Source organism: Triticum urartu, chromosome 4A (assembly GCF_056163025.1).
Source record: "Triticum urartu cultivar PI428250 chromosome 4A, HENAU_Tu73, whole genome shotgun sequence".
In the NCBI taxonomy this organism is placed as follows: domain Eukaryota; kingdom Viridiplantae; phylum Streptophyta; class Magnoliopsida; order Poales; family Poaceae; genus Triticum; species Triticum urartu.
Genome location: NC_141876.1, coordinates 370,626,421 through 370,640,285, shown reverse-complemented (window position 1 = coordinate 370,640,285; position 13,865 = coordinate 370,626,421).

Genomic DNA, 13,865 nt, shown 5'->3' with positions numbered 1-13,865 from the left:
CATGGGAATTTTTTAATGTCCGGATGTAGAGAACTTGACACTTAACTTAATTAAAATGCATCAAATGCGTGTGTAGCCATGATGGTCTCTTTCCAACGGAGTCCGGGAAGTCAACACTGTTCTTATGTTAAGGTTGTGCATAAGTAGTTTCAGGATCACTTCTTTATCACTTCTAGCTTCACGATCATTGCGTTGCTTCTCTTCTCGCTCTTATTTGCGTATGTTAGCCACCATATTTGCTTAGTGCTTGCTGCAGCTCCACCTCATTACCCTATCCTACCCATAAGCTTAAATAGTCTTGATCTCATAGGTGTGAGATTGTTGAGTCCTCGTGACTCACAGATACTTCCAAACAGTTGCAGGTGCCGATGATACCAGTGCAGGTGACACAAGCCAGCTCAAGTGGGAGCTCGATGAAGATCTTGTTCGTTGTTTTGTGTCTTTTCCGGTTGATCAGTAGTGGAGCCCAGTTGGGACGATCAGGGATCTAGCATTTGGGGTTTTCTTATTTTATTTTGGTTCCGTAGTCGGACCTTTGATTGTACTTTGTATGATATATGAGTTATTTATGTATTGTGTGAAGTGGCGATTGTAAGCCAACTCTTTATCCCTTTCTTATTCAGTACATGGGATGTGTGAAGATTGCCCCTCTTGCGACAAGCCTACCATGCGGCTATGCCTCTAAGTCGTGCCCCGACACGTGGGAGATATAACCGCATTGTGGGTGTTACAACATGGCAGCCATTTTGTCGGATTTTGGGTTCCGGCAAAACCCTTGAGGTTTAAAAACTGGGGTGCGCACAAAGATCTCTCCCCCCACTCTAGCTTGCGCACATCATGATCTCACGGCCTAGCTTGACGGACCCAACGAACAAGAGACACCGAGTTTTTACAGGTTCGGGCCACCGATGTGGTGTAATACCCTACTCCAGTACGTGTGGTGGATTGCCGCTTGGGTGAGGATGAACAGTTACAAGTGAAGAACAACCAACTGAGGTGAGGTGTTCTTGTGCTTGGCGAACTTGTGTGAGGCTATGGATGGAATGGCTCCGATCCAATCTGTCCCTCTACGGTGGTGGCTAGTCCTATTTATAGAGACCCTGGTCCTCTTCCCAAATATTGAGCCGGAAGGGATCCTACAACGGCCAAATTTGAAGGGAGACAACTAGTACAAGGTATCCTGACAAAAGTGGTCTTCACCTGCCAAAGGCTCTGGTGGTGACGCCGTCTTGGGTTCCAGGGTGACTTCCGTCCTGTCATCCTACGGGTCTTGGTCTTGTTGCACCGATATTGAAACCTTTGGTTGATGCCTTGAGACTCCTCGCCTGCGCTTGCCTCTTTAGCACCAAAGAGGAAACGAGGACACTGCGCACTAGCGCCCGCCTGGCCTTGGTCGTCATGGCTTACATCACAGAAACCTCGCGAGGTGTCCCTTTCCTTGATCTCTCTGCCCCTCGCGAGCCAGCCTGGTGAAGCTACCCCCGAGGAGGTCTTGTGCCGTCCTCCTCGCGAGCCTTGGCCCCTCGCGAGGGTCTTGAGTGTTCGCTGGTGAAGATGGGACGCACGGGGCTGCTGGTGCGGCCATGCCGTGGGCCGCAGGCAGGCAAGTCTGGGGACCCCCGTTCCCAGGACGCCGACAGTAGCCCCTGGGCCTAAGGTGCGCTCAGACTTGCCTTCAGGGCGAAGCCAAAGGGCAAGTGCGGAGCGCCACAGGCCCCAATAGCCTGTGGCCCCGCTTGACGCATGGCGACTAATTGGACGTGGGCCTCTCTGCTTCCACATGCCACCTCGGCAATTTCCTGACTTAACGAATCCTTGATGCATGCAGAAAAAGATCATTATTAGCTTCTCGGGCGCCACGTGCGCCGACCGGTGCAGGAACCTCGTGAGGCCATCTCGAGCGGGTCAGAAGACCCTTCAGAAGCCCCGTGGTGACTCTCGACCTTACAACCTGATTCAGGGCCTGCTCCAGCTAAGGTAAGCCGTGACGGCAAAATTTGCCACCAGACTCATGACCGACCAAAACGCACCCTCGGCTCGGCATAAAGGAGTAGAAATCATGATTTGCTTAGATGAGGGGCTCCCCCTCCCAAAATGCTCTCACAATATTTAGGGGCCATGCCTGAGTTTTTGCATACAGGGTGGAGCAGTAAAGGAACCAGGAATTAACCAGATATGTCCCTCGCCGCGTCCCCCATGTCGTCTTCAACGCGCCGCTGGCATCGCTGTCACTGCTGTTTGCGTTGCCTCCACCTTCGCCGATGCCGAGGTTCCCGTCATCGACCACATCGCCTTCGTCCGCCGCAACCACAACCCCATCATCGTCAGAAGCGAAGGCCCTGACCAGCGCATCCATGTGGTCTTCAACCCACCGCGCCAAGTCACCCCGGATGGCTTCCGGCACGGGAGCAATAGCAGCGTCGAAATCAAAGTTGAGATCAATGTTCCGGAGGTGGCTAAAGATGTAGGAGAACGAGCGCCCAAGCAGAATGCGGCTTCTCTCTTCCACAAGCTGGCGATCCCTATTAGAACGGGCTTCCAGGCGCATCACCATGTTGGTGAAGAAGGTCAGGTGACTGGCGTAGTCATTCGAGTAGGGGAGTGGTGCATTCTCGTCACAGATGAAGCCCAGAGCAGTATTAGCCCTGTTCCAAAAAGCCCTGAAGTATGGGGGCGTGCTCGCGCTCCAGCGTCCGCCGTTGAAGCACTTCCTCCCTGTTTTGCCACGCGACGGCCTTGGCATCATCAACCCGTCTCTGAAGATAAAGCAGCTTGGTGCGGGCGGAGGCCAGTCCACCTATGCCGAGATCAGGGCGGTGGCCGTGGCCTCCTCACGCCTCTTCGCCTCGTCTAACTTGGTTCTGAGAGCAGCGGTCCTGCCCGCTGCCTCGGTTCCCGCAAGCCTCAACTTCAGGGCGTGCCGACCTTCAAGATCTGCATGAACCTCGGCCACCCAGCGGTCGACTTCCTCCTGGATCTTGGCCTCGTGAGCCCCGACGGCATCTCCCTCTTGGACAACCTGACGTTCCCTTGTCTCTAGTTGCTCAAGCTTGAGGCTACGCTCCACGGATTCCAGAGCCAATGCCTCCTCACGCTTCCGGACCTCTTCTTCCTTGGCAGGCGTCCCCCTCAACGACGCAAGAGCGGCTTTACACGCCTCCACTTTCTGCTCAAGGGACACACCCCAAGCGTGGAGCTCCCACACGCGCTTCTCCGTGGACTCTCGTCGGCGGTCAGCTTCACGAGCCTCCTCCAGAGCTTGGGAGCAGGCCTCATGGGAGGCCGCAAGAGAGGCCTCAGCCTTCATGTTTTCTAGCTTGCGCTGGTGGCGCCCAAGGTTGATGGCCACTTTCAGCCTGTGCCACTCCTCCGCCAGTCGCAGACCCTCGGCCTCGAGGCGCGCGTCGACGCCCACGAGCTCTTCACCAAGTCGGCTCATCGCGCCCATCGCCTCCTGGAAGAGCTCGTGATGAACAACGCTCCGCCCGCGCTCAAACTCCAACGCGCGACCCACCTCGTCCTCCACCACGGGGGCTACAGGCAGAACACGGAGCAGGGCGCCCCCTCTTGGCAGGGGGTTGCGGGATGGTGCCGCTCCGGGCTCCAACCCGACCTCGCGAGGGGCCCCGGCTAGGCGGGGCCCGCTAAGTGAGGAGGAGCTGAAAATTGAAGCCAACCAGCTGTAGTTCATGACCAGTGGAGGAGCTCATGGTACGCCCGTTCCGCTCTGAGCAAGGCCATGAGGGAAGGACGACAAAGGCGCAAGCTCGGGGCGCCCTGGTGATGGACCAACTCCCATGGCTGACCCAACGCCGTGGGCAGCACCCGAGCCAGCAGCGCTGGAGCTTGGCAGGTGCAACAGGATGAGAGGGAGCTGCTCCTCAGGATATTTCACGGCCTTGGCAGAAAGGGTCCTCAGGGGATAATCGTCAGGAAAGGAAGGTGACACACGGAAGATCACTAAGATAAGGTACTTACTCGTCGATGGCAATATACTTTCGTTGCTTCAACGGCCCGAAGATGCTATTGCCGCTCGGGGATCCCTTCCTCTTGCGGAACTCCTCGAAGTCCACACAAAGCCGACCGAAGCGCTGGACATGGCGGCCAGCGCGGAGCGAGGCCGAGGAAGATCTTGAAGGGACAACTTCAGGGGTGCCCGGCTGCGGTGAACAGTCGGGCGCCGTCTCACCACAACCTCCCGAGGCCTCCGGGGCTTTGACCTCGGCAACCACATGCTGCGTCGCCACAGAAACCGACGCCCCAGGGGAGGGATCGCGAGCTTCCGAGGACGACACCCAAGATCACCACGCGGTATGTGCTCCTCGGCACTTGGGTCATCGGCCTCCGTTGGAGCTCGCCCTCCTACACCCTCACTCGGGGCTAGCTCATCACCAATGACGAGGAAGGGAACCACATCGATGGGGTTCTCGCGGGGCTCCACCAGGCCGATCGGGCGTAGCCCTCACTCATCAAAGGAGGGCATGCTCTCAGCAAATTCGGCGTTGTTCTCGTAGTGGTACAGTAGACAGCTCTTCTTGGGCACGTCGTCCGGCAGGGGGCACCCGTCAGGACCGCAAGCACTATTTTCCGTGTCTTAAGGGAAAGCCCCTCCTCCTGAAACCTCATATGGTCCTGACTGCTGAGCAAGGCCCACATCGGGGGGGAACGGCGCTGAAGCAGAGCGACTCGGCGCTTGACGAACTCCTTCACCACCATAGGCGCAGCCACGCCACGGTGCTTCAACCACCTGAGCCTGAGCCAGACGGGAATGAGACATGGGCTCGCGAGCCTCTGGTGGCCCCAACTGGAGTTGGGAACAGTAGGCCCTGGCGGAACCTGGAGCGGAAGGCTGAGCACACCGGCGTCGACAAACACCCATTGTGTCCAAAACTCGCTCGTGGATGGAGGAAGCTCAAAGTCGATCCCCTCGCCCGCCATCGCGGCCACGACCTGGAAGCTCACGCACCCCGAGCTCTGCCGAGGGTCTATCAGATGCAGTGAGAAGAAGTGGCGGAAGTGGGCCACCGAAGGAGCGATGCCCACCATGGCTTCGCACACAAAGGCGAAGACAACGAGAAGAGTCAAATATTGAGGGTCGAGATGCAGCATGTGGATTGGATAATGCTCGAGCACCGCGTTGAAGAAGGCATAGAAGGGGGGAATCGGGCTAGCCCAGAGGGCATCTATGAAGATTGGGACCTCGGTGGCTGCCTGGGCAATGCGAGCGTGAGACGCGGGCCAAGCCACCGTCTCTCCCCACTCGTTGAAACTAGAAGCAAGCATGGGGCGCACCTTGTCCATGGCCTCGTCGTTGAGCACTAGAGGGCGGCCGAGCGCAAGGGTCGTCATGAGGTCCAGGGGCACCCCTCTGCGGAGGCTGAGGCGAGGGACCCTGAAGAAGGGTGAGGCAGTGTCGCTTCCCCAGGGTGACGCCCCCGCCTTGTCGCCCATCGCCTCCATTCCAGAGCCAACTGCCATGTGCCCGGCCGATTGTAGCGCCCTGAGACCGATGTGCCAGGTGTCCTCCAGTTATTCACTGTTGTTGCCTTGTCATTGCTTGTGTGTCATGCATTGCATATCATGTCATCATGCACATTTCATTTGCATACGTGTTCATCTCATGCATCTGAGCATTTTCCCCGTTGTCCATTTTGCATTCCGGTGCTCCTATCTCCTCCGGTGGTCCTTTCTACCTTCTTTTCGTGTGTGGGGGTTAAACATTTCCGGATTGGACCGAGACTTGCCAAGCGGCCTTGGTTTACTACCGGTAGACCGCCTGTCAAGTTTCGTACCATTTGGACTTTGTTTGATACTCCAATGGTTAACCGAGGGACCGACAAGGCCTCGTGTGTGTTGCAGCCCAACACCCTTCCAATTTGGCCCAAAACCCACCAAAACTCTCTCCACCATCTAGAGCGTTCGATCATGATCGCGTGGCCGAAAACCGCACCTCATTTGGACTCTCCTAGCTCCCTCTATGCCTATATATAGACCTCTCCCCGAAAATCCCGGGTCTCATCTCCCCCTAACCCTAAAATTCCTCGCGCCGCCGCCGGACATGTCCGCCTCCGTGCCGGACACCACCCCACGCCAATAGACGAGCGCCATGTGGCGGCTCTTGCCCCCGCCGCCGCAGAAGCCCGCCGGGCCCAAGGCCGTCCCTCTCCGCCCCGCGCCCGGGCCCCGCCTCCTCCTCCCGAGCGCCTCGCCGCCCCGCCCCTTTGCCTCGTCGTCCGGCCGCAGCGCCGCCGTCGTCGCCATCGCCGCCCGACGCCGCCTCCTCGTTCCGGCGCCGCCCCACCGCACCGCTTTCGCCGCGCTCCGGCGACCGTGCCGCGCCGGCGCCGCCTCCTCCACGTCGGTGAGTCCCCGGGTCGGACCTCTCCTCTGGCCGCCGTCCGCAGCTACTCCGGCGAACTCCCCTACTGTCCCGGTGACCTCGGTTCCCGTGCATGAACTGGATCCAGATCTGGATCTGAGGTTGACCTAATCTTGCCCGAAACCCTAATATTTTGTGTTTTTCATCGTGCTATAACTCCGCATCCATAGCTCCGTTTTGCGCGTGTAGCATATCAAAATGTTCATCTCAGAGAGTACATCATTTCATCTCATTGCATCATTTTCATTTGAGCTCATTTTGATGCCTGAAATGCTGTTGGAAGAGAGCTATTTGAGTTAATTGTCAGATCTGCTGCACCAAATAGCAATTTGTCATTTTTGCCATGATTAATATGTGCATGATATGCTCCTGAGCTCTACATGTGTTTTGTTATATGCCATGCCATCTTTACAGAGGTGCTTACCATGTATTTTTGTGATATGTGTGGTGACTAGCACAAGCTTGCAAAGTAGAGCATTCGTTAATGCTGATTTCAGGGACTTAGAAATTTCACCAAGTCCTTGATCTGTTTTTATCAATATGCCATATGTTCATGTTGTTTCCTAGTGATCTGTGCCTCTTTTGAGGATGATCAGTAAGGATGATTTGTTAATGTTGTGGTGCTCTACCCATCCATGTCTTTGTTTGCAATTATGGAGCTCTACTTTTGCTATTTCGTAATTCCTGGTAGATTGTCTACTTGTTAGCGATTTTGCCGAGGATGTTGTTGTTGACCCATGCATGCTATGTTGTTGTTCTTGCCATGGCTAGCTTCTATAATATGTATTCTTCATGGGTGTATGCTTAGATCGTCATGCCTTGCTCCGTAGTGAGTGCATCGAGCTCGTGAACATGCCTACTCGTTAACAGATTTGCATGCTCCAGTTTTTCACTAAGTCTGTAACCTGATTATGTTTTTGCCATGTTCGCATGCTTACAATTGGATTTTCTGATCCCGTTTGGCTCAAGGTCACTAAGGGACTTTTGTTAAGCTCTTTGAGTAGATTCATTTCATTCCATGCTTTGCCATGTTAAGTTCATGTAGCATATAGTTTTCATGCTCCAAAGTGAGCTACTTGACCTGAAATTCCAGACTTGTGTTAATTTCATTAAGTCTGAAACCTATTTACCATTTGCACTTTTGCCATGCTTGTTTGAACCTGTTAATGGATGAATTGGCTGTAGCTCAGTGTTCATATTTTGTCAAGAATTATGAGTGGATCGCTGCCATGTATTTTGTTGCTATGTTTGAGTGCCGTAGCATAATTATCTTGATGCATTTAGATGGCTACTTGCTGTTTATCGCAGACCGGTGCCATATTTGTTTTGCTTGCCATTTCCAAACCGTGCATCCGATTCCGGTGTTCTTTATATCAATTTCAACCGGAATCATCTCCTCTTTCCAGTGGCACTCTTGGATTTCCATGTTGAGGCCAGGTTCATTCATTCCCTTGCAAATCATGCATATGCATCGCATAGCGCATCCCGCATATCATACCATGTTCATGTGGTTGTTGTTTACTATGTTGTGTGTTTCTTTCCGGTGTTTGATTCTTCGCGTTGGTTCCGGTAACGTCGCGTTTGTGAGGACCCGTTCGTCTATGTCCGTTTATCTCCTTCATGGACTCGTTCTTCTTCCTTGCAGGATTTCAGGCAAGATGATCATAACCTCGAAATCACATCTATCTTTGCTTGCTAGTTGCTCGCTCTTTTGCTATGCCTATGATGCGATACCTACCACTTGCTTATCATGCCTCCTATATTGTTGAACCAAGCCTCTAACACTCCTTGTCCTAGCAAACCGTTGTTTGGCTATGTTACTGCTTTGCTCAGCCCCTCTTATAGCGTTGTTAGTTGCAGGTGAAGATTGAAGTTTGTTCCTTGTTGGAACATGGAGATAGTTCCTTGTTGGAACGTTGTTTACTTGTTGGGATATAAAAATATATCTTATTTAATTAATGCATCTATATACTTTGTAAAGGGTGGAAGGCTCGGCCTTATGTCTGGTGTTTTGTTGCACTCTTGCCGCCCTAGTTTCCGTCATATCGGTGTTATGTTCCCAGATTTTGCGTTCCTTACGCGGTTGGGTAATAATGGGAACCCCTTGAAAGTTTGCCTTGAATAAAACTCCTCTAGCAATACCCAACGTTGGTTTTACCATTCGCCACCTAGCCTCTTTTTCCCTTGGGTTTCGCGGACTCAAGGGTCACCTTTATTTTAACCCCCCTGGGTCAGTGCTCCTCTGAGTGTTGGTCCGACCAAGCAGACTGCGGGGCCACCTTGGGGCAAATTGAGGTTTGGTTTTACTCGTAGGATGTCTCATCTGAGTGTGCCCTGAGAACGAGATATGTGCAGCTCCTATCGGGATTTGTCGGCACATTCGGGCGGTGTTGCTGGACTTGTTTTACCATTGTCGAAGTTGTCTTGTAGAACCGGGATGCCGGGTCTGATCGGAATATCTCGGGAGAAGGTTTATCCTTCATTGACCATGAGAGCTTGTGATGGGCTAAGTTGGGACACCCCTGCAGGAACTGAACTTTTGAAAGCCATGCCCGCGGTTATGGGCAGATGGGAATTTGTTAACATCCGGTTGTAGAAAACCTGAAGTTGACCTTAATTAAAATGCATCAACCGCGTGTGTAACCGTGATGGTCTCTTTCCGGCGGAGTCCGGGAAGTGAACACGGTGTTGGAGTTATGTTTGACGTAGGTTGTTCTTGGATCACTTCTTGATCATAGTTTCTCGATCATGCTTTGGCTTCTCTTCTCGCTCACATTTTCGTATGTTAGCCACCATATATGCTAGTCGCTTGCTGCAGCTCCACCTCATACCTTTACCTTACCCATAATCTTAAATAGTCTTGATCGCGAGGGTGCGAGATTGCTGAGTCCCCATGACTCACAGATACTTCCAAAACCAGTTTGCAGGTGCCGATGAGTCCGTGGAGATGATGCAACCAAGCTCAGGAGGAGCTCGATGAAGATCTTGTCATTTGTGTTGTTTCGTTTTAGTTGATCAGTAGTGGAGCCCGGTTGGGGTTGATTGGGGACCTTGTTGCTTTTGGGGTTCTTCTTTTATTTTGGGTTCCGTAGTCGAACCTTGATTGTATCTGGTTGATGTAATGCTTTATTCATGTAATTGTGTGAAGTGGCGATTGTACGCCAACTATGTATCATTTCCCTTTTGTATTACATGGGTTGTTTGCGAAGATTACCTCACTTGCGACATTGCTTTCAATGCGGTTATGCCTCTAAGTCGTGCTTCGACATGTGGGAGATATAGACGCATCGAGGGCGTTACACCAATCCTGAGGGCATGGCCAAGCCCGTGCTCAAGAAGCCCGGGCGTGTGCTACCTCTTGAGCACTGCGTTGGTTTTCCCTTGAAGAGGAAAGGGTGATGCAGCAAAGTAGCGTAAGTATTTCCCTCCGTTTTTGAGAACCAAGGTATCTATCCAGTAGGAGATCACGCTCAAGTCCCACGCACCTACACAAACAAATAAGAACCTTGCAACCAACGCGATAAAGGGGTTGTCAAGCCTTTCACGGTCACTTACGAGAGTGAGATCTAATAGATATTATAAGATAATATTTTTGGTATTTTTATGATAAAGATGCAAAGTAAAATAAAAGGCAAAAGAAATAACTAAGTATTGGAAGATTAATATGATGGAAGACAGACCCAGGGGCCATAGGTTGCACTAGTGGCTTCTCTCCAGAGCATAAGTATTACGGTGGGTAAACGAATTACTGTCAAGCAATTGATAGAATTGAGCATAGTTATGAGAATATCTAGGTATGATCATGTATATAGGCATCACGTCCGCGATAAGTAGACCGAAATGGTTCTGCATCTACTAGTATTACTCCACACATCGACCTCTATCTAGCGTGCATCTAGAGTATTAAGTTCATAAGAACAGAGTAATGCCTTAAGGAGGATGACATGATGTAGAGGGATAAAGTCATGCAATATGATATAAACCCCATCTTTTTATCCTTGATGGCAACAATACAATATGTGTAGGTTCCCTTTCTGTCACTAGGATCGAGCACCGCAAGATTGAACCCAAAGCTAAGCACTTCTCCCATTGCAAGAAAGATCAATCTAGTAGGCCAAACCAAACTGATAATTCGAATAGACTTGCAAAGATAAACCAATCATACATAAAAGAATTCAGAGGAGAATCAATTATTGTTCATAGATAATCTAGATCATAAACCCACAATTCATTGGATCTCGACAAACACACCGAAAAAGAAGATTGCATCGAATAGATCTCCAAGAGAATCGAGGAGAACTTTGTATTGAGATCCAAAGAGAGAGAACAAGCCATCTAGCTAATAACTATGGACCTGTAGGTCTGAAATAAACTACCCACACATCACCGGAGAGGCCATGGAGTTGATGTAGAGGCCCTCCGTGATCAATGCCCCTCTTGCAGAGCTCCGGGAAAGGCCCCGAGATGGGATCTCTCGGGTACAGAAGGTTGCGGCGGTGGAATTAGGTTTCCGTGGTGCTCCTGGATGTTTGGGGGTTACGTGGACTTATATAGGAGCAAGAAGTACATCGGTGGAGCAACGGAGGGCCCATGAGGGTGGAGGGCGTGCCCAGGGGGTAGGCGTGCCCCCTACCTCATGCCCTCCTCCGTTGTTTCTTGACGCCCACTACAAGTCTCCTCGATCACGTTTGTTGAGAATATCACGTTCCCGAAGGTTTCATTTCCGTTTGGACTCTGTTTGATATTCCTTTTCTTTGAAACCATAAAATAGGAAAAAATAAAAGCAATTTGGGCTGGGCCTTCGGTTAGTAGGTTAGTCCCAAAAATGATATAAAAGTGTAAAATAAAGCCCATTAACACCCAAAATATATAATATAATAGCATGGAGCAATCAAAAATTATAGATACGTTGGAGACGTATTAAGCATCCCCAAGCTTAATTCATGCTCGTCCTCGAGTAGGTAACTAATAAAAGAAGAATTTTTGATGTGGAATGCTTTCTAACATAATTCTCAATGTAATTTTTCTTTATTGTGGCATGAATGTTCAGATCCGAAAGATTCAAGATAAAAGTTTAATATTGACATAGAAATAATAATACTTCAAGCATACTAACTAAGCCTTTATGTCTTCTCGAAATAACATGCCCAAAGAGAGTTATCCCTACAAAATCATATAGTCTGGCTATGCTCTATCTTCACCACACAAAATATTTAAATCATGCACAACCCCGATGCCAAGCCAAGCAATTGTTTCATACTTTTGATGTTCTCAAATTTTTTCAATATTCACGCAATATATGAGCGTGAGCCATGGATATAACACTATGGTGGAATAGAATAGTGATTGTGGAGAAGACAAAAAGGAGAAGATAGTCTCACATCAACTAGGCGTATCGATGGGCTATGGAGAAGCCCATCAATAGATATCAATGTGAGTGAGTAGGGATTGCCATGCAACAGATGCACTAGAGCTATAAGTATATGAAAGCTCAACAAAAGAAACTAAGTGGGTGTGCATCCAACTTGCTTGCTCATGAAGACCTAGGGCATTTTGAGGAAGCCCATCATTGGAATATACAAGCCAAGTTCTATAATGAAAAATTCCCACTAGTATATGAAAGTGATAACATAGGAGACTCTCTATCATAAAGATCATGGTGCTACTTTGAAGCACAAGTGTGGAAAAGGGATAGTAGAATTGTCCCTTCTCTCTCTTTTTTTATTTGGGCCCTCTTTCTTTTTTTATTTTTGGCCTCTTTTCCATTTTTTCGTCCGGAGTCTCATCCCGACTTGTGAGGGGAATAATAGTCTCCATCATCCTTTCCTCACTGTGACAATGCTCTAGTAATGATGATCATCACACTTTATTCACTTACAACTCAAGAATTACAACTCAATACTTAGAAAAAAATAACTCTATGTGAATGCCTCCGGCGGTGTACCGGGATGTGCAATGATGCATGAGTGACATGTATGAAGAACTATGAATGGTGGCTTTGCCACAAATACGATGTCAACTACTTGATCATGCAAGAAAAATGATAATGATAATGCGTGTCATAATAACGAAACGGTGGAAAGTTGCATGGCAATATATCTCGGAATGGCTATGGAAATGACATAATAGTTAGGTATGGTGGCTGTTTTGAGGAAGGTATATGGTGGGTTTATGGTACCGGCGAAAGTTGCGTGATACTCGAGAGGCTAGCAATGGTGGAAGGGTGAGAGTGCGTATAATCCATGGACTCAACATTAGTCATAAAGAACTCACATACTTATTGCAAAAATCTATTAGTTTTAGAAACAAAGTATTACGAGCATGCTACTAGGGGGATAGATTGGTAGGAAAAGACCATCGCTCGTCCCCGTCCGCCACTCATAAGGAAGACAATCAATAAATAAACCATGCTCCGACTTCATCACATAACGGTTCACCATACGTGCATGCTACGAGAATCACATACTTCAACACAAGTATTTCTCAAACTCACAACTACTCAACTAGCATGACTCTAATATCATCATCTCCATATCTCAAAACAATTATCAAGTATCAAACTTCTCATAGTATTCAATGCACTTCTATGAAAGTTTTTATATTATAGAAAATTTCCATGTTGTTCTATAGGACTCTCAAAATAATATAAGTGAAGCATGAGAGAACAATAGTTTCTATAAAACAAAACCACCACCGTGCTCTAAAAGATATAAGTGAAGCACTAGAGCAAAAACTATATAGGTCAAAAGATATAAGTGAAGCACATAGAGTATTCTAATAAATTTCAAATCATGTGAGTCTGTCTCAAAATGTGTGTACACAAAGGATTATTGTGGTAAATTAAAAGCAAAGACTCAAATCATACAAGACGCTCCAAGCAAAACACATATCATGTGGTGAATAAAAATATAGCTCCAAGTAAAGTTACCGATAGACGAAGACGAAAGAGGGGATGCCTTCCGGGGTATCCCCAAGCTTAGGCTTTTCGGTGTCCTTGAATTTTACCTTGGATTTCCATGGGCATCCCCAAGCTTAGGCTCTTTCAACTCTTTGTTCCATAATCCATCAAATCATTACCCAAAACTTGAAAACTTCACAACACAAAACTCAAAATAGAAAATCTCGTGAGCTCCGTTAGCGAAAAAAAGAAAACACCACTTCAAGGTACTGTAATGAACTCATTCTTCATTTATATTGGTGTTAAACCTACTCTATTCCAACTTCTCTATGGTTTATAAACTCTTTTACTAGCCATGGATTCATCAAAATAAGCAAACAACACATGAAAAACAGAATCTGTCAAAAACAGAACAGTCTGTAGTAATCTGTAGCTAACGCGGCTTCTGGAACCCCAAAAATTCTAAAATAAGTTTATGGAAGTGAGTAATTTATCTATTAATAATCTTAAAAAATAATTAACTAAATATCACTTTCCAAATAAAAATGGAAGCAGTTCTCGTGAGCGCTAAAGTTTCTGTTTTTTACA